At 40.5% G+C, this 23,556-nt stretch overlaps 1 pseudogene; it reads left to right on the top strand.

Moving 5' to 3' along the window:
- Positions 1-546: 546 nt before the first annotated feature.
- On the top strand, positions 547-22,755 carry UOX (urate oxidase (pseudogene); annotated as a pseudogene).
- The last annotated feature ends 801 nt before the right edge of the window (positions 22,756-23,556 follow it).

The following is a 23,556-nucleotide window of genomic DNA, read 5'->3' on the forward strand; positions in this document are numbered from 1 at the left end:
TGAGATAAACACCTTTTTCTCTTGAGGTAGACTCTATTCTCTGCTTGTCTAGTTCTAAAAAGCAATTCATCAGGAAAGAGAACATCATGAGTAATATCAAAAGACAAAATTACAACAAGTTTAGTTATAGAGTGAATTGGTTTTTATTTACCATTGGGGCAGCTTCTGTTCTACAAAAAAGAGTAAGAGCTTCCACTGGGCAAGAACAGAACATTGGGTTTTGTAAGGTGGGAACAAGAAACAGAACAAAGGAAAAAAAAAAACTGATTGGTTAACATCAGGTTTCAGATTACTTTTTTAGTAAGAGTTAAAGCAGAGGGGACTTCCTTATCGCACTGACTCAGATAGACTGGAATCTCCTGTTTTCAGGAAAAACTGATCTGTTTTGGTATCTATCTGCTTCCTTAAAGCTTCAATTTGATTATGTGGAATTTAGCATAAGTGACTCCATTTTGGTCTGGTCTGTTGGGGTCTAATGCAGGAGCTTAGTCCAAAGCAATGCCCTCCCATCATTTTATTTAACAGTATTTATAAATTATTTTTAAATGGGACAATTATTTCTGCTTTGAAGCATTTTGTTTCTTTTTACAAATCAAAAGCATAGAAGCCTTTGGTGTGAATATTTGTGAGCATTTTCTTTCTTCTTTTAACCATGTAATCCGAGCTCAAGTCTATGTGGAAGAAATCCCTTGGAAGCATCTTGAAAAGGTTAACTCACTTATTTGTGCTCTCAGTTTAATTAAAGAAATTGGCTTTATGGCATGAACTGAAATTTTCCTGGAAATAATTTGTTTCCCTAATTTTCAGAATGGAGTTAAGCATGTCCATGCATTTATTCACACTCCCACTGGAACACACTTCGGTGAAGTTGAACAGCTGAGAAGTGGTAAGAAACAATTTTTCATGCTTTGATTATATAGTAGCAACTTCAGGGTGGCTTTGTTTTCTTTTTTCTTCCTTTCTTCTAAACAATGCTGTTTACTAACATGGAGGAAAACTGTAGAGACTTTTTAAGGCTTTTAAATCTGAGATAGAAATAAATATTGTGACTTTGAATTACATTAAAGAATTATCTACTTTTTGTCTTAAAAATATAAAAATGAAATAATTCATTTTGCAACAACCCTGGGGATTGAGTCAGGTGAATCATTTTTATTACCAGATTTTGAGGTAAGGCAAAATAAAAAAAGGCCCAGCCTGAAAAGAACGCAAATCTCTGAATTTTCTGACCAATATTTTTTGTGCCACATCATGTTACAATTATAGTAACCTTCATAGGAAATATTTACTAAATAATAGTCAAGTTTTCCTGAAATTTTATTTGTGTAATAAAACCACTAATACTGTAATTCCTATAAAATGCATCTCATTTAAGATAGCAATGGCAATTATATAATTCTATTTCCTAAGAAATTTCCAAATTAATTATGAAACATAATTATATCATAGGTGTTATTAGTACTGATAACTGAACTTAGCAAATATTAAAATTTCCACAGCTTGTATTCCACAGATTTGTTGAGCTTGTCAGAGCAGAGTTCAATAATTGGCTAAGAGTTAGGCTAGAGGACCTCTAAGAACCATGGAGACAAAGCTGGTAATAATGTCTTTATCCCAGTAAAAAAATAAACTTTACTGATTGTTATAAAATGAAAGGGTGGACTCTAAAATTTTTCTGTTTTCTTTCCCTCCCCTCCTTTACTCTTCCCTTTTCTTCTTTGCTGTTGCCTTCCCTTCCCTTCCCTTCCCTTCCCTTCCCTTCCCTTCCCTTCCCTTCCTCCTTAGTAGGAATTTGAAGTGGCATCTAATGAATATCAGATTTATTATAAGGTTAATAAAATATAAGATCCCTTCTCATTCTGAGTTCTTTTGGATAATGCCCTCCTTAGAAAGTTCTAGTGTATTAGCTATTTTTAAATATTTTCCACTATCTGAATTAAAGTCTATACATAACTAGGGCCTTCTCAACGTTTGATAAACAGTTATAAAGTTAATGTTATATAAAAGAGACTAAATAGCTGTTGTATTTGGTTAAAAAGATGATCTTTTTCACCCAGATGTGTAGTCATATGCTATATTAGCTTTCTGAGCTGTTTGTTAAGTTAAATTGGAACTAACTTCTTTCTTTCCCTCCCTCCTTTCCTTAGCCCTTCCTTCCTTCCTTTCTGTCTCTCTGGTTCCTTCCTTCTTTCCCTCTCCTTTCTCTTCCTCCCTCCCTCCCTTCTTCCTTCTTTTCTTTCTTCCTTCCTTCTTGTCTTAGATATGTGGCTTTGGAGGAGAAAGAAAAGTTTCCTGACTCAATGTTATCCTACCCAAGCCTCATTAACTACCCTCATAAAACTAGAAACTCGAAATCAGCTCTGCCCAACTGAAATATAATGCAGGCCATATATATAATTTAAAATTTTTTTCATAACCACATTAGAAAAGCAAAAAGAAATTAGGGAAATTAATTTTAATAATATATTTTATTTAAATAACATCAAAAATATTTCAGTATGTAATAAGTATAAAAATTACTAATGAAGTATTTTACATTCTTTTTACAAAATTGTCTTTAAAATTCTGTATTTTATATGTGTAGCTTATCTCAAGTTATGCTAGCCATAATTCAAGTGCTTAATAGCCACATGTGGCTTAGTGGCTACTGTATAGATCAGCATAACTCGAAACTGCTTTTCGGTGATGTTTGGGATGCTTTTTTACATTTTTCACATTTTTCAATAATGTAAAATAATAACAGCAGCTAGGATTAGGCCTCAAGAGAGCTAATTAACAATGAGAGCATTTATGAAAAGTGCTTATGTCATTCATTCATATACTATTCATTCAACAACCAGATTTCGAGGACCTATTATGTATGCAAAGGGCTGTAGGTAAAGAGGGGAATAAGATGTTCCCTGACCCTAGTGAGACAGATTGACTGCAGTATGAGAGGCTAAAGACTATGATGAAGGGATAAAAGGCATGCTATGGGAACTGAGAAGTGAGGAAACTCTTTCCAGAGCAGTCTGTCTGGAAGGCTTGACAAGGGAGGAAAAAATATTCCAATTGACTTTTGAAAACTGATTCAGAATATGCTGCGCATTGGAGGAAAGGGAATTACACGCAGAAGAAACAGGATACATATGAGTACAGTCCATGAGGAGTGAAAGAGGGGAAGTAAAATATTTTGAGCACTTGCTTCATGCTGAAGACTATGCCGGGCAAGTAATTTATTTAACTGTGGAAAGGGCAAAGCATTTGGGGGACAGTAACAAATTCAGTGGGTCTGATTTCTAGAATGTAAGAAGGGAGATGAAGATAAATAAGTTGGTGGTTTGGGCTGGAATCTGAAGGGCCTCATGTGTTATACACAAGTTTAGTATAAGATGAAGGCAGTTTTGCACAGTGGTTAAGCAAGAGGCCTTGAGGTCAGAATGAATCATATTTGAATTTGAGCTCCACTACTTAATAACTTTGTGATTAAGAGCAAGGTTACTTATACTACATTGGTGGGTTTTAATTTGTAAAACAAGGATACCAGTGCCCACTTCAACAACTATCCAGAGAAACAAAGGAGATAAATGCTAATTTATTTTATTAAGGCATTTAGCATAGTACTTAGCATAGTACTTGGCACACTAAGCTCTCCTTAACTAATAGCTATAGTTATTGTTTAGAATGACAACAGAGAACCAGAGAAAGTCTCTAATGGTCAGATTACGATGTGCATGTTTTTGTTCAGAAACTCTGAACAAGGTATGGTGACAGATTAAAGAAACAGGCAGTAGTGAGACATTTGGAGACTTGCAAAGATGAAGTGATGGGGTCTAAACTAAAGCAGTAGAAATAGAGCTGGAGAGACTGAGAGGTTGTGGGAAGCATTATGTGAGACATTTTTGAAGTGTAATCAATAGGTCTTAGTGGTTGATTAGAGATGGAAGATTGGAGAGAAAGAGGAGTTAAAATTGACCCTAATCTGGGAGGACTGGGCAACTGACTAAGGAGATTACACACAAGGGGAAGTTTTCAGGTGGGAAGCTGGTGAATGTGGGACTATGTGATGGAGATAGATTTGGGGCCCATCAGCAGATTGGTGGTAGGTGAAGCTACAGCCGATTGGTGTTAGGTAAAGCCACAGGGAAGAAGGACCATTCCAGAAAAACACACAAAGTGAGAAGAGTTTGAAAGAGGAGATGGCCTGGGAAAAATTCCCCACTGTAAGGGTTGGGCAGTTTAAAAACTGAGACGGAAGAATGTTTAGTGAGATAGAAGGAAGACGAGGGATGATAGTGTCATGGAAGCAGAAGAAAAAGACATTTCAAGAAATTAGGGATTTCTGAATTACTGGGGAACAAAGATGCATAACAAATAGGCCCATGTGCAGTGGCTCAGCACTAGAAGTTTACTTCTTTTTGCAGAAGTCCAGTTCAGTGTCTGTGTGGGGGGCTAGGGGGGTCAGGGGGATGCTGTGCTCCATGAAGTTCTTCAGGAACCCAGGTTGATGGCAACTTTATATTTTTAATCCTTACTTTTTGGTGTCACCTTGAAAGTAGACCCTCATACCAGACAACCAAAGAAAGAGCTTAGAGGAGCAAAAGGAGGGGCAAAGTCCTTGAAGCATAAGCTCCCGACCTGGAAACAGCATGGATCATTTCTTCTGGAGAGAGCTCAGTCACATAGTCACACCTCACTGCAAGGGACACTGTGAAATGTCGTCTAGCTGAGTGCCAGGAGGAAGAGCAAGTAGATTTAGCCTCCGCCATAGGAGAGTTAAGAAGTTGGGGTTCTGAGAGGACTGATGAGAAACTATGTAGTCAGTAAATAGGCGTCATTGGTGACTTCCCAGAATACATTTAGCAGAGCCAGGGAGGTGGAAGTCAAGTGGCCAAGTATAGGGCTGTGCTGATCATGAAAGGAAAACGGACTTCTCTTTATATCCTGTTCTTTCCAGGAATGACCAAGAGTTGCTATCAGCTTGAATTCTAATCACCTGGCTGCAGCTGAGTGGAAAAACTAGCCACCATAATCAGGTTAAAACTTTTTCTTTCTGCAGAAAGCTGCAAAGCTTCAGGGTATTGAGATCATTGTGGCAGTGTTCCCAGAAGCTCCAGCTTGACTCATCTAGAGTCCAGCCCCCAACTCCCCCTCTGATTTCATGCAGGGCTGGCAGGGATTGGGGTAGCGGAAGAGACATCTGTTGCCTTAAGTGTATACAGGTATGTGTGTGCACATGTTTATGGGTGTGTGTATCTTTCAGTGTTGTGTATATGAAGATGACATTTCTACTCTGTCCCTCTTTGGAGAGTAGGGATGTATGCTCTTTTGGTAGCAAAGTTTAATTCTTTATTTGCTTATTATCCAAGAGCTGAAACTGTAGGAATCGTAATGTGAGAGAATGTTACAATCATTGTCATAAGAAATGCCCTTGTAAAGGCTTAACTAAAGAAAATAGTAATTATATTATACACACACCACTCACAAATTCACATGGTGAAGGCTGTTGTTACAAACACCTGAGTAGTGCCTTTGGTGGGGGACTGGCTAGAATGGTAAGACTTTTGCCCCCTCAAACACATGTGCTTATTCACACGTTCAGTCACGCCGCTCCCAAAAGGACTCTTCCCAGGAGGAGGTGTGACTGAGTTTCTCCCGATGGACTATATTCATTCTTACTTAGCAAATGAACAAACATTTCTAGAAATCCTGCTGAACCTCAAGCACCACTTTAACCCCTGGGAATTGCTCTAAAACTCCCATTACACTGTTTCTTCCTAGTGGATCTTTTACAGCTACATCACTAGGCTGTATTTTAGTTGTTTCAAAGCCTACTGATTCCACAGGAGAATCTGGAAGAGAGAAAGAAATTTGTTTGCCCAAAGGAATGAGGGCTGGTTTTATGTTTGTGACTTCTCAAGCCCTGAGAGGAGAACTAGGCCCTATGTGTATGAAGCAGGCTGTTGGTTTAGGTATCATATGGCATTGAATCTTCAGAACTCTTTCTATCAAGTATCAGTGAGAAACTACAAGCTTAAACGAGCTGTAAGTCATTGGTATGATTGAGTCACTAATTTGAACTAAATTGACCCCCAAACCTCTGCACTATTTGAATTATAACTCACAATTTCTTCAGCATCAAATTTCTCCCATTTGATACTAATTATGAAATTCAGCTAAAGCATAGCTAAATAGAGGAATGGAAGATGGAGAAGAGACCTCAAATACTAGATTGTGTCTTCTGATAGTGAAAAATACTTCCTATATATCTATTGATATGAAGGGTAGTGAGGGTAGGGGGATGGTTGTAAGGAAGGCAACTGATGAAATCCGACCTGGAGGAGAACAGATTTAAGAGGTGACAAGATGGGCAGATGGAAGAAGTGAAATGGGAGAAGTGGGAGATCCAGGACAGAGATGGCTACTGCCAAGAAGTCTGTTTATGTCGTTTTGATATCAAGACTGAAGTGCTCTTCGGTTCCTCTGTAAGAAAAGTTCTTGGCAGATTCGTGGTCTTTTAAAATGTTCTTGGTCATTACCTGGTTGTACAAAAGCCCAGTTAATTTCCTACCATCTGGATGATGTCATCTCTTTCCATCCACAATTGCACAGAGGGAGCTTTCGCTCTTCCTGTGTGAGCTAAATGGACTCTCCAAGGCAAATATTTAATTGATCTTTACTTTTTCTGGCACTTTACAAGTTTGAGATTTTCTACTAGAATGATTTAATATGGTTTTAAAATATCTGCCTTTCAGCTATTTGTGTCCTTTTTGGAGGTGTTAAATGTGGAAGCAATTATCCTCTTATGACAAGATCTTTTTCTTGGCTCAATAAAGCTTTGTGCTTTGTGACACCTGATGCGTAGGTAAGGAATTGGGCTTATTTTCTATTAATTCGCAGTGAGTTTCTTTCCCTTAGATAGCTAAAGGGTAGGATGTATGATTCTCTGAGAGATAAGCCACAATCTGCTAAGTGTGTAGGAGGACACTAAAAGCTGGAAAAGATTATGTTCTAGCAAAGTGAAATGTGAAAAATCTTTCTCTTGCATTACTCCATAACCAAGGCAGAAAAACAAAACAAAACAAAGCTGATTAAGTGATTTCATGGGGTGTAACCTAGAAAAGGACAGTTTTTGAATTACTTCTTGTTGGTCTAAATGGGAATCTTTTTTAGAGTGTGTTAGGCATCATATTTTTAGTTGATGGGCCCATGATTTTGAAAGCCTCAGGTTCTTACCAATGTTCAGAAAGCTGGGGCACCGCCAACAGAGAAGATAAAATAAGCTCTCTGATTTCATCCAGCATGTCTAATGTGTGCCAGGGAAAAATTCTTTTAACATTCAGAGAGAATAGTTTTTGTTGTTGTTGTTGTTGTTTTTAATAGAATGATGAGAGCACCAGAGTAGATGGTTTGTGTTCTGCCAAAACTGTGGCAATAGTTAATTGTCTTGGGGAACATGAGACATTTTATTCTGTGTGAAACTGATGCCAAGACACATTTTAAAAATACAACTGCTGTCTCCGTTTTTAGATTCCAGTGAGAAAGCAGATCATTTCAAAGTGGCCTAGTAGGACTGACATTCCCTTAAGGTCAATAAATCTTATCCCAGGGCTGGAGATGGATAGGACGGCACATTAGAAGTAGTTTTCAGAACCCAGTAAGACTTTGTGAAACATGGGAAATATTTATAAGTTGTTGAAGTCATAGGGAAAAAGTCAATTATGGCAAAATCATCATCATCACATTTGTAGAGCACTTTCGTAGGTCAGCAATTCCACTAAGTTCTTTATGTGTATCCTCTTAGACATGTGGCAACTCTAGGAAATATGTATGATTATCGTCTCCATTTTACAGATGACAAAATCAAGGTAGAGAGGGGTTAAATAATTCCCTCAGGAGCATAGAGCTCATAAAAATGGGGGTTGAGGATGCAGGGAGAGCACTGGGATTTGAGTTCTAGGAATCTGAGTCTCAAAGCTGTAGATTCAACCACTATGCAACATTGCATCCAGGAATCCTTTTATGGTTAACACCTTTGGAGGAGCCAAAGTTTGACTGGCTTACATGGATGCCAGCAGTCAAGGCCAGATGAATAGGAAGAAAACAATGTAGATAAAGTTTGTCTTTGGTTCTTTTTCACCTTCTTTTTATTCTCCTGCAAGGGTTTCTGCTACTCATTTTAACCCCACTCCTGATTGCAAACCCATGTTTCATTTCTATAGGATTTTGTTTTCTAGAAAGGCTCACCATGGGAAGTAGATTATCATAGTACCTTACAAAGGCTTAAGGAGTCACTTCTTTAAGGGATATTTATTTGCATTTCAATAGGAAATGTTTAAGGAATACAAAGGTTTTTAGATACATAGGAGCCAACTCTAAAAATGATTATTCAATCTCCGTTTCTGACCAATGGAGATGGTATTTTTCAGGCAGGGGGCTCTATCTGAGGTCCTTAAAGCACGCTGTGAATAGAAGGTGGCAACCTTGTCTCCTGGAAAGGCCACGTATAGAACACAAATGGGGAAAGGGTCAAAGGAAGGAGGAAACATTGCATAGATGGGAAGTGATCCAAAAAGCAGGAAGAAAAGCATGGGATCTCATAATGTGGTGCTGAGTTTAAATTCCACCTCTGACAGTTTCTAGCCATGTGACTATGGGCAAATGATTAAAAGTCACCTACATTAAAATAACTGCTTTATAGAGTTTTGAGAACTAAGTAAGATAAAGACTGAAAACTGCAGCAACCAAAGTCATGTCTACAGAGAGGAGGTTCTTAGCCAAGGTTGACACCCTTCCTTTCACCCCCTGCCACACTATGTGTGAGTTGGAGGGGACCAGAAAGGGAAATGGTAAAGACTGATGGGGCTGAACTGTCTAGAAAAGAAAGATACTAAATTGTGCAATGCTTATTCCTTGACATGAATCAATCTTGCTAAACTCATTCATTCATTCATTCATTCATTCAACAGATACTTATTGATTGTTTCTGTAGTTCTGCTGGGTTTGAGGCTTCCACTCACTGCATGTAGCAATGCTGACTTTGTGAGATCATGACTTTATACATTTAGAATCTGATAAACCCAGCCAGCTGAAGGCGTTAAGGCATTATTGTTGGTATCTTTCTCTTGCTCCTTCTTCAGATGTAGCTTCCAGTAAGTACTTCAGAAAGTTAAACAAGGATCATTTCCTGTTTCACCGCATTATCCTGGGACACTCTGCACAGAATATCTTCTTTAATCAGGACATATTTAATCAGCAGATCTACCACTAACCACTGGCTATTGTTCTGTCTGATAGGAGTATACTGAAGCATGGAAAAACAGAAATACAGACTTTATTTACCTACTTTTGAAACTCCACAGCTCCTGAGTTAACTGTAGCAATAGAAACCACATAGGTGATGTAAACCATTGGATTTTTAAGAGCTTCCTTGGATTTTAATTGAGGATCATGAGTTATATTCTTGTTCTTCAACTAAGACCATGTGTGTGGTGATACCTGACATCTCTGGCCCTTGATTTTTAGACTAAACAGTCCAAGAAGCGTAGATATTGGTTGGAACTAACAAAGAGACTGAAAAGAGGTGATCTTAATAATCATGCCATGGCACTTTGCTATTAGCGTTTGCCAAGTGCTCCCGGAATGTCCCCAATCCTTGCCAGCCTGTGCAGACAAATAAAGTCATAGTGATGTTAATATTGTTCTTTTTTAGATGATGCCTGTCACCCTTCCACCTGCCCCATTACCTTATGAAAGTGCAGCAGAGACAGAAGGAGAGCCATATCATTCCCTCCATTGTTTTCAACTATCCCCTCTCTCCCCCAGGTACCCATGAACCAAGTTCGTCCCTTCTCCTTCAGCAGAAAAAACAAAAGCCTTTGTAGATATCAACTTAGGCAGATCTATCCCTTGTGAGTCACCAACTCCATCTTCCCTGTCTTATTTAGGCTCAGCCAGGCCCACGCTGCTACCCATTTATGAAGTTGCCTGGTTTTGCTGAGCTGATAACCGTAAGGGAACTGGGATGCTGGGATGCCATCAGGGCTTAGTGGAGATTGGGATCATCGGCTACTGTAGATGATCAGCATGAGGACTACCCCCAGTAAAGGGGTCACAGTAGCAGGTAGAGGAATGGCTCTTAAGGGCCGTATTAACACATTTCAGCATGATCACCTGTTGGAGGAGATGGAGCTCAAAATACATAAGGTGAGTTGGCCAAGAAGACACTCCCGCTTATAGTTGAGAGGAATGTATTCATTTCTGTGGCCTTCAATATGGAATGGAGGTTATTCTTAGACCTTCAGATTTTCTAGGGCAAGACAGGGCAGGGAGTCATGGAATCCGGATTGGAAGCAAAGGCACACCATCCTCTTCACTTGGACTTCAGAGGAAATAGGATGACAGAAAACACGGGCGGTGATGTAGTTTTTGTACAGAATGTGTCATGTTTTAATGACCAGGATCCTCTGTGCTAGGTATCAGCAACAACACACTGTTTGTTTATGACCTCAGCCACTCTTGACTTTCTACTTGAAACAGGACCCCAAGTCATTCATTCTGGAATCAAAGACCTCAAGCTCTTGAAAACAACACAGTCTGGATTTGAAGGTTTCATCAAGGACCAGTTCACTACCCTCCCTGAGGTGAAGGACTGATGCTTTGCCACCCAAGTGTACTGCAAGTGACGCTACCACCAGTGCAGGGATGTGGACTTCAAGGCTACCTGGTATGAACACGTGCATGTAGTGTCTACCCTTGTCCCAGGGGCCCAGACTTCATAGAATCTTAGATGTAAAAGAGAAACTTAGAGGCCATTCAACTCAACCTCCCACTATTCAGAAATCCCTTCTGTTTATTCCATTTATTAAATTGGTGGTTCTCAAACATGCATGTGCATCAGAATCACACAGAATCAGAAAATGAAGCTTGCTAGGCCCATCCCCAGAGACTCTGATTCTGTAGGACTGAGGTGGGGCCCAAGAACATGCATTTCTTGCAAACTCCCAGGGGATGCAGATGATGCCACTGGACCAGGGACCACAGTTGAAGAAACACGGCATCAAATGAAGAGAATATCTGGCCTTACTACCTCATAGTGATGCAGAGAGGGCTAAACGAGGGTGACCAACTCGTTGTAGTTTGTCACGGACTTCCTGGTTTTAACACTGAAAGTCCCATGTCTCAGGAAACCTCTTGGTTCCGGGCAAACTGGGATAATTGGTCAATCTAGGCTAAACTCAAAATGATTATGTTGTTCACAAAAGCATTTTATAAGTTATAAATGCCTTAAAAATATTGTTAACTGAAATAACAGGGAGAGATTCTACAAAGATAATGAATTTATTTAGGAACACACAGGGAATCTGCAAATTTGTGGGCTGCAGGAACCATAGGCATATCCTAAGAGGTTGAAGCAAGGGGAAGCTTTTAAAAGCAAAAGGAAAAAGTGTATGTAATTTGTTTTCAGACAAAGAGAACACTGGTTATAGTGGCTATCGCAGGAATTGACGCCAGCTCATTAGTGAAGACTGTGGCAGGCAAATGTTCTTGTACATCTGGCTAGCTGTCCTTGTGACTCACGTCGCGAGCCACTGTTTGAAAAGTCCTTTGCAAAATTCTTGTTACAGGCATATGTACATAAGAGCCCTTCAGAGAGTCTTTGCAATAGTTCTTACAGGCATCTGTGCATGAGGGCCCTCCCTCAGCTTCCTGGCTTTATTTATTTATTTATTTCATTAGCATCTGACACAAGTGACTCCATTTTGATTCTGACAACTCACAATATAAAGGTATGATTATTGTTATATCCTGACAGGGAGTAATTAGGCCTCTGAACTTTCAGAACTTGCTTTTTGATTAGGTATCTCATTCCTTTGCTAAAGCTCTTTTAGAAATTTCTACCCTACCATAAGCTAGAATCTGCATGCATACCCTTCCCCCACCACCCACTCCCACAGCGCTCCCTCCCACTAGTGTAGTTTTTCTCTGCTTCTTTTATTATGTGATAGGTTTTTAAATGCATGATGAGAACGTTACCTCAGTCTTCTTTCCCTTTATTTCAAGTGCTCTCCATGGGCAGCAGCCTGATGTATTTATGTTGAAAAGAGCTTGAAATTGAACATGCCAGAGGCAGGATAGTACTGTAGGCTGGGCCTCCTTCTAAAGAGAGGGACTTAGAGCATATCACGCAACTTTTAAGCTCAGGTTCTTCTTCTCTAATTGGGGATAATAATAGTACCTACTTCAGCTATATTGAGAGAATTCAATGACATCATCACATAAAATGCTTAGCACAGAAAAATCTGTCTAACCTAAAAAACACAGAGTCTGGCACAGAGCAAACCCCCAAATGTAACAATTCAATGAGCCAGCCAAGCAGAGCAGCAAGATGGTGAGAATACTTGGGAGTCTTCTTCTTAGGTTCTTCAAACATGATGGGAAATTTACCCTAAAATGCCCACTGGGCCCTGGTGCCAAACTATGAAGACAGTCTAGTGATGCTCAATATGTTTGTTGAATGGTGTGTGTGTGTGTGTGTGTGTGTGTGTGTGTGTGTGTGTGTGTGTGTAGGGGAATGGGAAGTGAGGTGTTTTGTTTTTGGCATTGCAAGATACTAATATCTTCTAAAAACATCAATAACATTGTTTTCTGGGGGACAGACACGTCGCTGCTTCTTAGCTTCCTAACACATTACTAAAATTCCTTTCAGGATCCTCAGTGACCTTCTCTGTGTTTTAGGGACACCATTCGGGACCTTGTCATGGAGAAATCTGCTGGGCCCTATGACAAAGATGAATACTCGCCCTCTGTGCAGAAGACCCTCTGTGATATCCAGGTGCTCTCCCTGAGCCGAGTTCCTGCGGTAAGTTCTGTCAGTTGCCATTCTGAGGATTGGGAGAACGTGTGTCTTCTGTCAGCTCTGAGAAAGAGTTGAGAGTTAAAATAAGAAAGTGGAAGACACATGAAAAACGACATCTGTTGTTGTTCAAAAGCTTGTTATAGCAAGTGAAAAGAGAGCAAAAATGGAAAAATCTGTCTAACCTGAAAACACAGGCCCCTGTTGTAGTCCTTGAGTTTTGTTGAAAATTCTTTGAGTCCCTTCAACCTGCCACTGATTTAAGCCTCATAGTCAGGACACTTGAATGCCTTGAGGGAGAGGGGGTAATTAGACAAAGGTTCTGTGTTTCAGAAGAACCAGACAATGAAAGATAGATGTAGAGAGATTTCATCCATCCATCCATCCATCCATCTGTCCATCTACCCACGTCCCCACCCATTCATTCATTCATTCATTCATTGAATGGTGATTATGTCTCTGGCAGCATACGAAGGATACAAAGATAAATTAGATAGTCACTACCCTCAAAGAGCTCATCATTCAGTGAATGAACAAAATAAGTAAATGAACAATACAATAGAGAAAAGAGTATTATGAAAGTACAGAGCAAAGCACCTAACTCAGGTAAAGGAGATGGGTTCAGCCAGGTTTTCTAGAGGGAAGGGTGTTTGAGTCTAGAGGTTATCTGAGTTTACTCTCAAGGGTGAGGGAGCAGGGTAGGTATGGAGACAAGAGATAGCATGATACAGTCGTTTACTGTTGAGGGTCTACCACGTGTGACTGAATATATATGCATGAATTATAGTCATTCCATGTGCCTGGAAATGAGGCAGGAACCACAGGAGCCAGTCAAGAGGGCCTTTTTAGGCTTATTTATAGAGTCTGTACCTTATCCTGAAGGCTTCTGGGAGCCACCAAGGGGTTTAAGCCGGATGTTTTGTGCCAGATTTGTACTCTAGAAAAATCACGCTGACAGAAATGTGATGAATGAAAAGGTTGATGGACCATAGGCAAGGAGACATGTTGGGATCTATTTCAGAATCTTGCAAAGAGAGTCTGGGCCATGGTGGGGCTGGAGAGGAGGAGTATCACTCAGACCTGGACAAGAGGGACTCTGACCATGGCTCAGCATTCTACAGGCCCCCTTCAGGCCTTCCTCTGGCTGTGCCAGAGGAGGCTGTGCCTCCCTCCACTAGGTGAAGAATCAGTGGGGCCACAGCAACATACTCTGCAGAGGCCCATGCATTCCCCAGAATTTCCTGTCCAAATAGCCCTGAGACTACTTCGGGAACCTGGGCAAATCTCTTCTCGAGATCTGTCTTCCAGAGGGCGAATCATGCTATTGATGTTCACGCTTAGGCCTGAGAGTAGGCAAAGGGGCAGATGTTTGCAGGAGGTATGGATGGCACTTGACATGCAAGCTGGAGTGTCTACCCCTGTGAGTCCAAGAAAGAAGGTGGGATGGGCCAGGGGCGAGGGGCTGGCTCTTCCCATGCTGCCGTGCCCTGGCATGGTACTCCATGCCAGGCAATGAGGAGAAAAAAAGATTCTATTTTCACTTTCTTCCATCATTCCTACCTTTTGATTAACTAGTCAATTCAGTGGCATAAAATACACACAGGAAAACATGAAAGAGTATTTATGTTTCTAATTGCAATCACAGTTAGAGAATTTTAAATTAATGCTTGGCCTTCCAGGTTGTTATGAAGGGTATATTTGTCAAGTTAGAAGAGTAGAACATATTTCACTTAAAAAAATTTTGGCTTGATTAATAGAACTTTAAAGTTTTTATACCTTTGGTATGTGGGTCTCCAATTATACTCTTACTGCAGGGCCTATAAATGTTAGATACAGGCCTGGAAAGGAAGGAGTGGAATGAGGAGGAATTTAGAAGGTTGACTGACCAACACCTGGAGGCCAGTTGGATGTTGAAGAGGTCTCCCAGATTTCTGACCCAAGGAGCCCTTTCTTTTCAGAGAAACAGATTTTGTACACTGAGGGGAGAAGAGCAGACCCACCATCTAATCACAGAACTAGCAGGAGAGAACAGTGTCGGGCAGTGGAGGAACATCAGAGGGTGTCTCCAAGTCAGAGAGAGAACCTGAGTAATGGGTGCGAGGTTAGGGGAGGTGAGGGTAGCTGGAGTGACGGAGATGGAGGCTCGCAGCTCCTAATGTGATGCATACCACCGTGGTTTCCAGATAGAAGATATGGAAATCAGCCTGCCAAACATTCACTACTTCAACATAGACATGTCCAAAATGGGTCTGATCAACAAGGAAGAGGTAAGAGAACTTTAAATATATTTAAAGCACATCTCTGTCCCACCCCCTTTTGCCCCTTTATAAGCCTGGGATGATAATGTCACTGAATAAAACTCTTAAGCAACTGTTGCTTTGGGGAATATTTATAGTTGCCAGTGATTACAGCCCTCTTCAATTCTGGGCCTTTCCATGCCTGAGGTTGGAGTGCCTTCGAAGTGGATGAGTGATTATAGAAGGTTGGAAGTCCAAGAGAGAAAGACAGAGAAGGAACAGAGTGTGCCCAAGGAAACAGCTCTGAGATCTGCTTCTCTGAAAGTGCCATGCAAGGACACAGCTTCATTATTCTTCCATCATGAGGCAATGAGGAGAAAAAAAGATTCTATTTTCACTTTCTTCCATCATTCCTACCTTTTGATTAACTAGTCAATTCAGTGGCATAAAATACACACAGGAAAACATGAAAGAGTATTTATGTTTCTAATTGCAATTACAGAGGTAAGATGCGGAAATTAATTCTTTGAAAACAACCGTTTGTCTTGGAGAAACATTTCTCCTGTTTTTTTTTTTTTTTTTAAGCCATGGCAGAATGTTAAACCACTCAGTGTGTCTGACTAGACAGCTTGAAGTACTGACTGGTGGGTTGGTGTGGTCAGTTCTTGGGAGATCAGAACCATTCTTCCCTCTTGGACCACATTCAAAATAAGATTTCTCAATTTGCTCCAGCTCCCCCACACATTTCTATTAACTAGAAAACATTGTTTTGAGTAACTTCTTTTAGTATGTGTTGGGGAGTAAGATAGGGAAGGAGCCATCTATTAGCATGGCTCTGCTCCCGTAGACTCATATCCTTTGGCGGATAAGGGATAATGAAGGGGTTAAAGGTCCCACATTCTGCACCTGCTGGCCCAGAAGCCTCACAATCCTTCGGGCCAGGTACCTCCTTTCTGTTTTGCAAGTAATGTGAGTGGCCTCTAGCAGGCTTTGACCACCATCAGCTGCAGGTGGAGGCTCGGGAGTCGCATCTGGAAACAAAGGTCATGCTTAGGTGCCTGGCAAAGGTGATCTAGATTCTGAAAGCCTCCAGGGATTCAGTTCCAGTTCTCTGGGAAGCAGAGCTGCCCTTACCTTGGTCCCACATGCTGTACATCCAGCCACAAGGAGAGGCAGCAGTATTTACTTTAGAGGAAGGAAAGGACATGGCTACCAGAATGCCATTAATTAGAATCTGAAGCCTTTTTAAAGCCTTCTAACGGGCAGGAGAGTGACCTGAAAGTAATCCTGGCCAAGTCCACCAGAGGCAAAACAAATGGACCCTACATAGAAAAAAGGATCAGGTGTCATGGCTCAAGCAGTGCTTAGCTCAGGACCCCAGGCAGAGAGAGGAGGGCTCCTGAGGGCCCCCGACACCTCAGGTCTGCACTAATCCCAGCATGCTGGGGGGCTGCACCCACAGGATTCTTCCCTCTAGGAAGTCAGACTCGCAGCTCCCTCATGGAGCCCAGCTGGGGACTTGGAGTCAGGAAGGCCTAAGTTCCTTTGGGTCAGGGCTCTACATAAAGGTACCTGAGTAGCTGAACAAGCTGTCCTTGTGTCTGTACTTTGAGGATGGCTGGAGCCACTCTTGGACTGTCACACAGCAGATGTGTACAAAGTGAACATAACACATGAGAAACAGGAAGTTGGACACATTAACACTAGCAGACAAGTGACAAATGACAGGGTGGGAGGGTGGAAGAACTCTAAAAGCACCGCTATCTGGAGCCATTTAGAATTGAGTGAACAGCCCTGCAGACCTCAGACACTTCTGAGGGCATGGTGATCTTACAGCATTGGACAATGACTCATGGATGAGGTGAGTCACCAAGGAAAGGTCAATTGTGTTCAATACACTGCATTTACAAAGCAGGGATATGGAATGCATCTTAGAAACATTTATATCTCAATGATTAACATTTTTCAAAAGCTTTTAAATTTTCTAGGAAATTGACTCATCTCTCAACTATTGCCAGAATAATAAGGCATTACCATGCTTGAAGTAACTTTAGTGGAGGACATACACATTTTCCTGTTTAGTAAGTTGTTGTTTTTGTTTTTAATATTGAGTCATAGAAAGGAGGAGAGAGCTATTTTAATGTCCCTTAAATTACCATGTGGGTTTTCTACAGGTCTTGCTGCCATTAGACAATCCATATGGAAAAATTACTGGTACAGTCAAGAGGAAGTTGTCTTCAAGACTGTGACATTGTGGCCACCAATAGGAGTCCACTCTCAGCTGAGGAATTCCTTAAGTCATTTGTGATGCTGGAGATGATAGCATGTAGCCATGCAAAATTTCACACTAGTATATTGATTTATAGTGTTCACTTTCCTCCAATATGAAACAGTTTATTTCTTCTACACCTAGCTCAGCAAGGCATTCTGTGGATTACCTTATTAGTAATTATAACAGGCTTTATGGCTATAATTTACTTTAAAAATGCTGAGCAGTATTAGAACAGTTATAAATCAATATTTCTTTTTGGTTGTCTTATGCCTTCCTATCTTAGAGAAGCTTTAGAATCAATTCATTAAGAAAATAATCATGAATTAATGAGTGTGTCACATCAATTAATTTGTGCACAGGTTTAAGAAACAAATATTGTTTTCATCCTACTGATGCTTCTAAGTAATGCAGAAAATGAAATAAAATTTTATTGAAAAATATCACCATTGTTACTTCATTTGACTGAATATTTGATTTTAAGAATGCTCTAGCATATGTATCATTGATTATTTATTTCCACTCTGATAGTACTTCTGTGATCTTAATGTTTTATTTTAAACTTTTTCAATCCTTAGAGAATATTTAGTACATATGAGGGTACTGAAAAAGAGTAGAAATTGTTTTTCTTTGAATAATGCATCCCTTATGTGCACAAAACGTCACATTTAATAAATGTTAAGCCAATATACAGATGGGTGGATGTACATTTAGAAAGAAGACTAGAGAGTATAGATGTGAAAATATCAGCAATGACAATTTCTGGATGATGAGATTATAAGTGATTTTTATTTTTCACCATGTACTTTTCTGAATCTTCCAAATATGAACAATTATTCCTTTTATAGCCAGAGAAACAAATATAGTTGATGATTTAAAGATGTGTACAGATTTGAGGGCTGATTATATCAATTGACTAACACTACCATTGTATACATGTAATAAAGCTTCACAAATTACAGCTTTAGAAACCCATGATGAAAACTTGTCCACGTTAACATTCTGGGTAACCTTTTCCATTTTAAAAAATCTTCATTTAAAAAATAAAATCAAATCTCCATTTTTAAGAATTGCTTACATATGAGCCCTTAGTATTATTTGTTAATACGGCTTCATTCACCTTTATGATACTACTACTTAGGGTTGCATGGTATAGTGGTTAATTGCACACTCATTTAAATCCTGGCTCCACCTCTCAGTAAATATAAGACAAGTTTCTTCATCTGTAAAATGGAGGTGAGAAGAGAACCTACCTTACAGGTCTTTTGAGGATTAAATGGGTTAATGCTTGTAAAGTGCTATGGTAGTATTTGGCCTGACACATAGAAATTTCTATATACGTGTGTGTTGAATGTAATAAATGTCCTGTCTTCTTTTCGTTTGTTATTAGGCCCACATAGAAAAGCTGTCATTGGCCTCCGGGTCAGGCAAGAGATGGGAGGTGTTCAGAGCAGCAAACCCTACAAGAGGTTGGAGGCCATTCACAAGCAAGCGCCTGCTTGGAAAATAACGTGGGATAAGAACAATGAAATAATTTGATGAGGAAAGTGTTGTGCTACATTGAATACTCACGTCACAAAATGTGCTTCTACATTATGTAACTTACATGGTCAAATGACTGGTACATTTTATTCCTGTGCTAATTTGTCAATTCTGTTCCAAGAGGAAAGAGTCTAACATGACTTTTCAAAAACAAAACAAGACAAAACAAAACAAAAACCCCGACTTAATTAGGCCTTTCTTACTTGATGTTCTCTTATTCTTGTAAGTTTTAGAAACACTGTATTTGCTTCAGAGAAGAAACCCATGTTAGAGCAGAATCCTTAGAAATTGTGGCCCATTTATACATATGTGCATTTTGCTTCTCCTTAACTCTTAGCACATTTACTGCAATCGATTGCAAATGAGCTACTGGATGTTATATCCCAGGTATGTGGCAGGAAAGCCTGTAGTATGTGAAATTTTCAAGGACAAAGTGCCTGTTTTGTGAAGGATGTTTCCTTCTTAGAATTGTGAACGATGGGGCTGAAAACCAGCTTTGGGTTTCACCTGTTCCTTTCAGTTCAGCAGACAGGCAGGCAGAACTGAACTGTAAACACTTGTGAGGTAATTTGTTTTAAAAACACTAGGAAGCCTCCAGGGATTCAGTTCCAGTTCTCTGGGAAGCAGAGCTGCCCTTACAACACTCTTCTGTCTCCTCACTCACTCTCTCTGCTTACCCCAACCCTATCTCAAGTACTTTCATGGAGGAATCGTGCAGGTGGTTCCAAGCCCACGTGCTGCCGGGGAGGCAGTTTCCATGGCATTCAATGGAGCAGGCTGTCATGTGGGGCTTGTGGTTTTGGTAGCCAAGATTCTGCCTGAGGTTTGTTTCATATTCTTTAAATTTCATCTCATAATTTTCATAGTGATAGACTCAGAAAATATATCTCCTTCCTTTTCCTTTTCCTTTTTAGAGTCAGACTTAAGTTCATACCATTTCTTATTTTTAGACACCAATGTTTTCCCTCTCTTTTTTCTACCCCAATATAGAAGCGTAATAAGTCTTTTGAGACAGCATTTTATTGATTTGTCATTGTAACAGAATTTACCTTCTTCAATACCGGCAGATTTTAACTAGAGAAATTTGAAATTTTCCTAACCTCTTTATACTTTGTCCAGAAGGAGCGTTTCCTTTCCTCCGGACTCTGAGCTGTGTGGAGTTGGCCCTTTGCAGTCGCCTTTGCTAGACCTTTACAAGTTATGCTTTCTTGTCTGAACTCATGAGGAAGCCAAAGCTTCTTTCCCAAAGAGATTGACTTGAAGCCTTCTAACCAGACACACAGGACCTTCCGGCTTCCGCATACTTGAAACTTATTCTCTCTATGTTTCACAGTCTTAGCACTTGTTTCTCTTAGAGCTTAGCTACCTGTCATTCTTCCATTTGCCCAGGCTCCCTCTCAGAAATTCTTAGTTTTGTGGAGCCTATCAAGACCCTATTGAGAATATGATGGCTATGGACCTTCTTCCCAGAAAAATGCTCATTCATGTCTCTACAGGTGCCTCTACCTCTGCTAAGGAAGTAGTTCACACATTATCTTTAAAGTATAAAGGATTCCAACAGAAATTTGCCACATGAGGAATATATTCAATCAAACTTAGAAAGTATACTGCTCACCTTTACATAAGAAAGAAATAAACGTAGTATTAGTTTCCTGAGGCTGCCATAACAAATTACCATAAACTTGGTGGTGTAAAACAATAGAGATTTATTCCCTCATAGTTCTGGAGGCCAGAGTCCAAAATCAAGGTGTGGGCCGGGTGCTACTTCCAAAGACTCCAGGGGAGATTCTGTTTTTGCCTCTTCCAACCTCTCATGCCTTCAGGGGTTCCTTGACTCGCAGCTGCATCACTCTAGTCTCTGCCTCCATGGCCGCATTGCTTCCTCCTTTTTCTGTCTGGCAGGTTTTCCCTGTATGACTCTTATAAGGACACTGGTCACTGGATTTGGGGCCCACCTGGATAACCTTAAGACAAGATCCTCAAGATCCTTAATGACATCTGCAAAGATCTTTTTTCCACATAAGGTCACATTTGCAGGTTCTGACAGTGAAGGCATGGTCTCTGTTTTGAGACCCATTCAACCCAATACACCAAGTAAGAGGTCAGTGAGCTGTTTAAGGGCAGCTCTTCTGGTGTATGTGGATCTTAGCTATACATAAGCTACTCTTCCCTTCAGATCTGGGGGATGGTGCCATACCCCTCCTGGTTTGATCACTTGTCACATAGATTTTTATAAAAGGGTAAAGAGCACGGACTTTGGATGCAGATAGTACTAAGGTTTAGACTGGGCTCCACCAATTTCTAGTTGCGTGATCTCGAGCAAGTAATCTCTAAGCTTAAGCTCTCTTGTTTATGAAATGGGAATAATAATAACACCTACCTCACAGCACAGGGTAGTGAAGCATTAACTGAGATTAGAGCTAGAATGCCTTTGGCTGCAAGTAACTGAATACCTAAGAGTGTCTTAAACAGAAAGGACATCGTGCTTGCTTCAGAAGTTTAAGAAGTAGGCTATCCCAGGATGGAATTGCTAATTCAGTCATGGCATCAGGACTCAGGCTCATTCCACCCTTTGCCCTGCTATCCTCAGTATATGGTAATGTTTTCTCTATGGCCACAAAATGGGGGATAAAGCTCCTGTTAAAGATGCTCTGGTGCCTTCTGCATGACAATCTCAGGGTCTTACTGTATTTTTCATGGGGAAGCTGACCTGTGATACTAAGAGTTCCAGGAAGGAGACTCGAAAATGGGATTTTGGAGCTGGATCACCCGCTGGCTCACTAGCAATGAGCCTTTGTAATACTGTAATCACGCAATTGGTAAAACCGTCTGCAGAGGTGAATTGGGATAAGATACTGGAGAAAGGAATACATCGGCAGGGGCAAAATCTCAAATGCTTGAGAGGTGTGGGGGAAACGGTTATTATAAGCACTATGGAATTTGAATGGGTGTCACTGGGGACCATTAGTAAAGAAAGGCAATGAAAAATTGAGGATGATTAATAACTAATATAAAGTAGAGCATGAAAGCAAGAGGGCCTCCTTGGCAACATATAAAGACAGTATACATCTAGATGGCAGAAAAAGCTTAGGAGACCCAGGTCTTAATTATTAGAATAGCAGAGCTCCAAGGAAAATTGAATTCTCCACCCTTGACAGCTCTGTCACACTAAGGTCAGGGTCCAGATTGATGCACTTGAAATCTTGAATCCTCAGCTTTACCTGAATTCTCTGTGCCTGCAGAACTGGCCTATTTCTCCTTGTTAAAAGCTAGCACTGCCCCTCTTGCTTGAAGACAATGCAGAAGCTTCTGCCTACAAGGAAACACATGCCTCCTTGTGATATATCCCCACCTCCTGACCACCAGATCTATAAATAGGGTAAGTCACATCGTACACCAGCTAGACATATGCTGGGCTTGTTAAGGAAGGAAGGAGACCACAGGCCAAAAGAGTGGCAAAGGCCCAGCTAATATATATAAAAGCTGGAAGATTATACATGGGTGCTGGATAAAGCCCATCTAATTTTCAAATCAAGAAGCAAGAAGAGAAGCAGTTTCCATTCACATGGATGGACAGTTGCATACATTTATGGTCTTGCCCCAGGATGACATTAAATTTTCTAGCCTTTGTATATGGGACCACGATCATCAGGACATTCCCTGGGACATTAAATTGGTCCATTATACCCATGAGACTATGTTAATTGGACTGAATGACCAAGAAGTGACACTTGTACTCTGGAGAATGGTAGATAAACCCATCAAAGGCCCACCACATTAGTGACATTTTTAGCAGTCTGGTGGTCTAGGACAAGGATTGGTGAAATCTGTCCCACCACTTGTTTTTGTAAATAAAGTTTTATTGGAATACAGCCATGCACATTTGCTTATATATTGCCTATGACTGTTTTCATGTTATAATGGCAAAGTTAGTAGTTGAAACAAAGACTATTTGGTACACAAAGCCTAAAATTTTTTACCCTTTGACCCTTTATAGGAAAAGTTTGATGAGGGTATTATAGGACATCCCTTCCCAAATAAAGGACACATTATTGCATCTCACGTTTTCTACCACTAGGAAGAAAGCACAGTGCTTGGTATTCTCTTTGGTTTTGGAAGACTCATATTCCACACATGGTAATACTGCTCCAACACATTTACTGGGTGGCAAGGAAGGCTTCCAACTTTGTGTGGGGCCCAGAGAAGTAAAAGGCACTGGAGTAGGTCCAGACTGGATACAAATATTCCTTCTGCTTGAACCACGTGAATCAGCAAATTCTATGCTATTAGAGATGTCTCTGATTGGGGAAGATGCTGTGTGGGTCCGTGAATGGACAAAAACACACTCACAAGTATTTATTCTCTCAGTCAACAATAACAATCAACATAGAACACTTCTGTGACCAAATGTTTGGGGATTTCTCTCCACCAACAAGCAAGCAATCAATTCTGCAGCAGGCACCCTTTAAGTATCCTCTAATTCCATTCTATTCTTACTCTATCTACCTAGAGATAGCATCAGATCCCACAGGTTAAGGAATTAATGCCCAAGACTGCCACCACCGCCCCACTCCATGCAGCTTTCAGACACCAATCTCAAGCTCCAGGTTGTTTTACCTGTGCTTCTGACCAACTGGCTATAAATCAGGGATCCCACACACACCCCTCCTTGG

Source organism: Pan troglodytes, chromosome 1 (assembly GCF_028858775.2).
Source record: "Pan troglodytes isolate AG18354 chromosome 1, NHGRI_mPanTro3-v2.0_pri, whole genome shotgun sequence".
NCBI classification, from domain to species: domain Eukaryota; kingdom Metazoa; phylum Chordata; class Mammalia; order Primates; family Hominidae; genus Pan; species Pan troglodytes.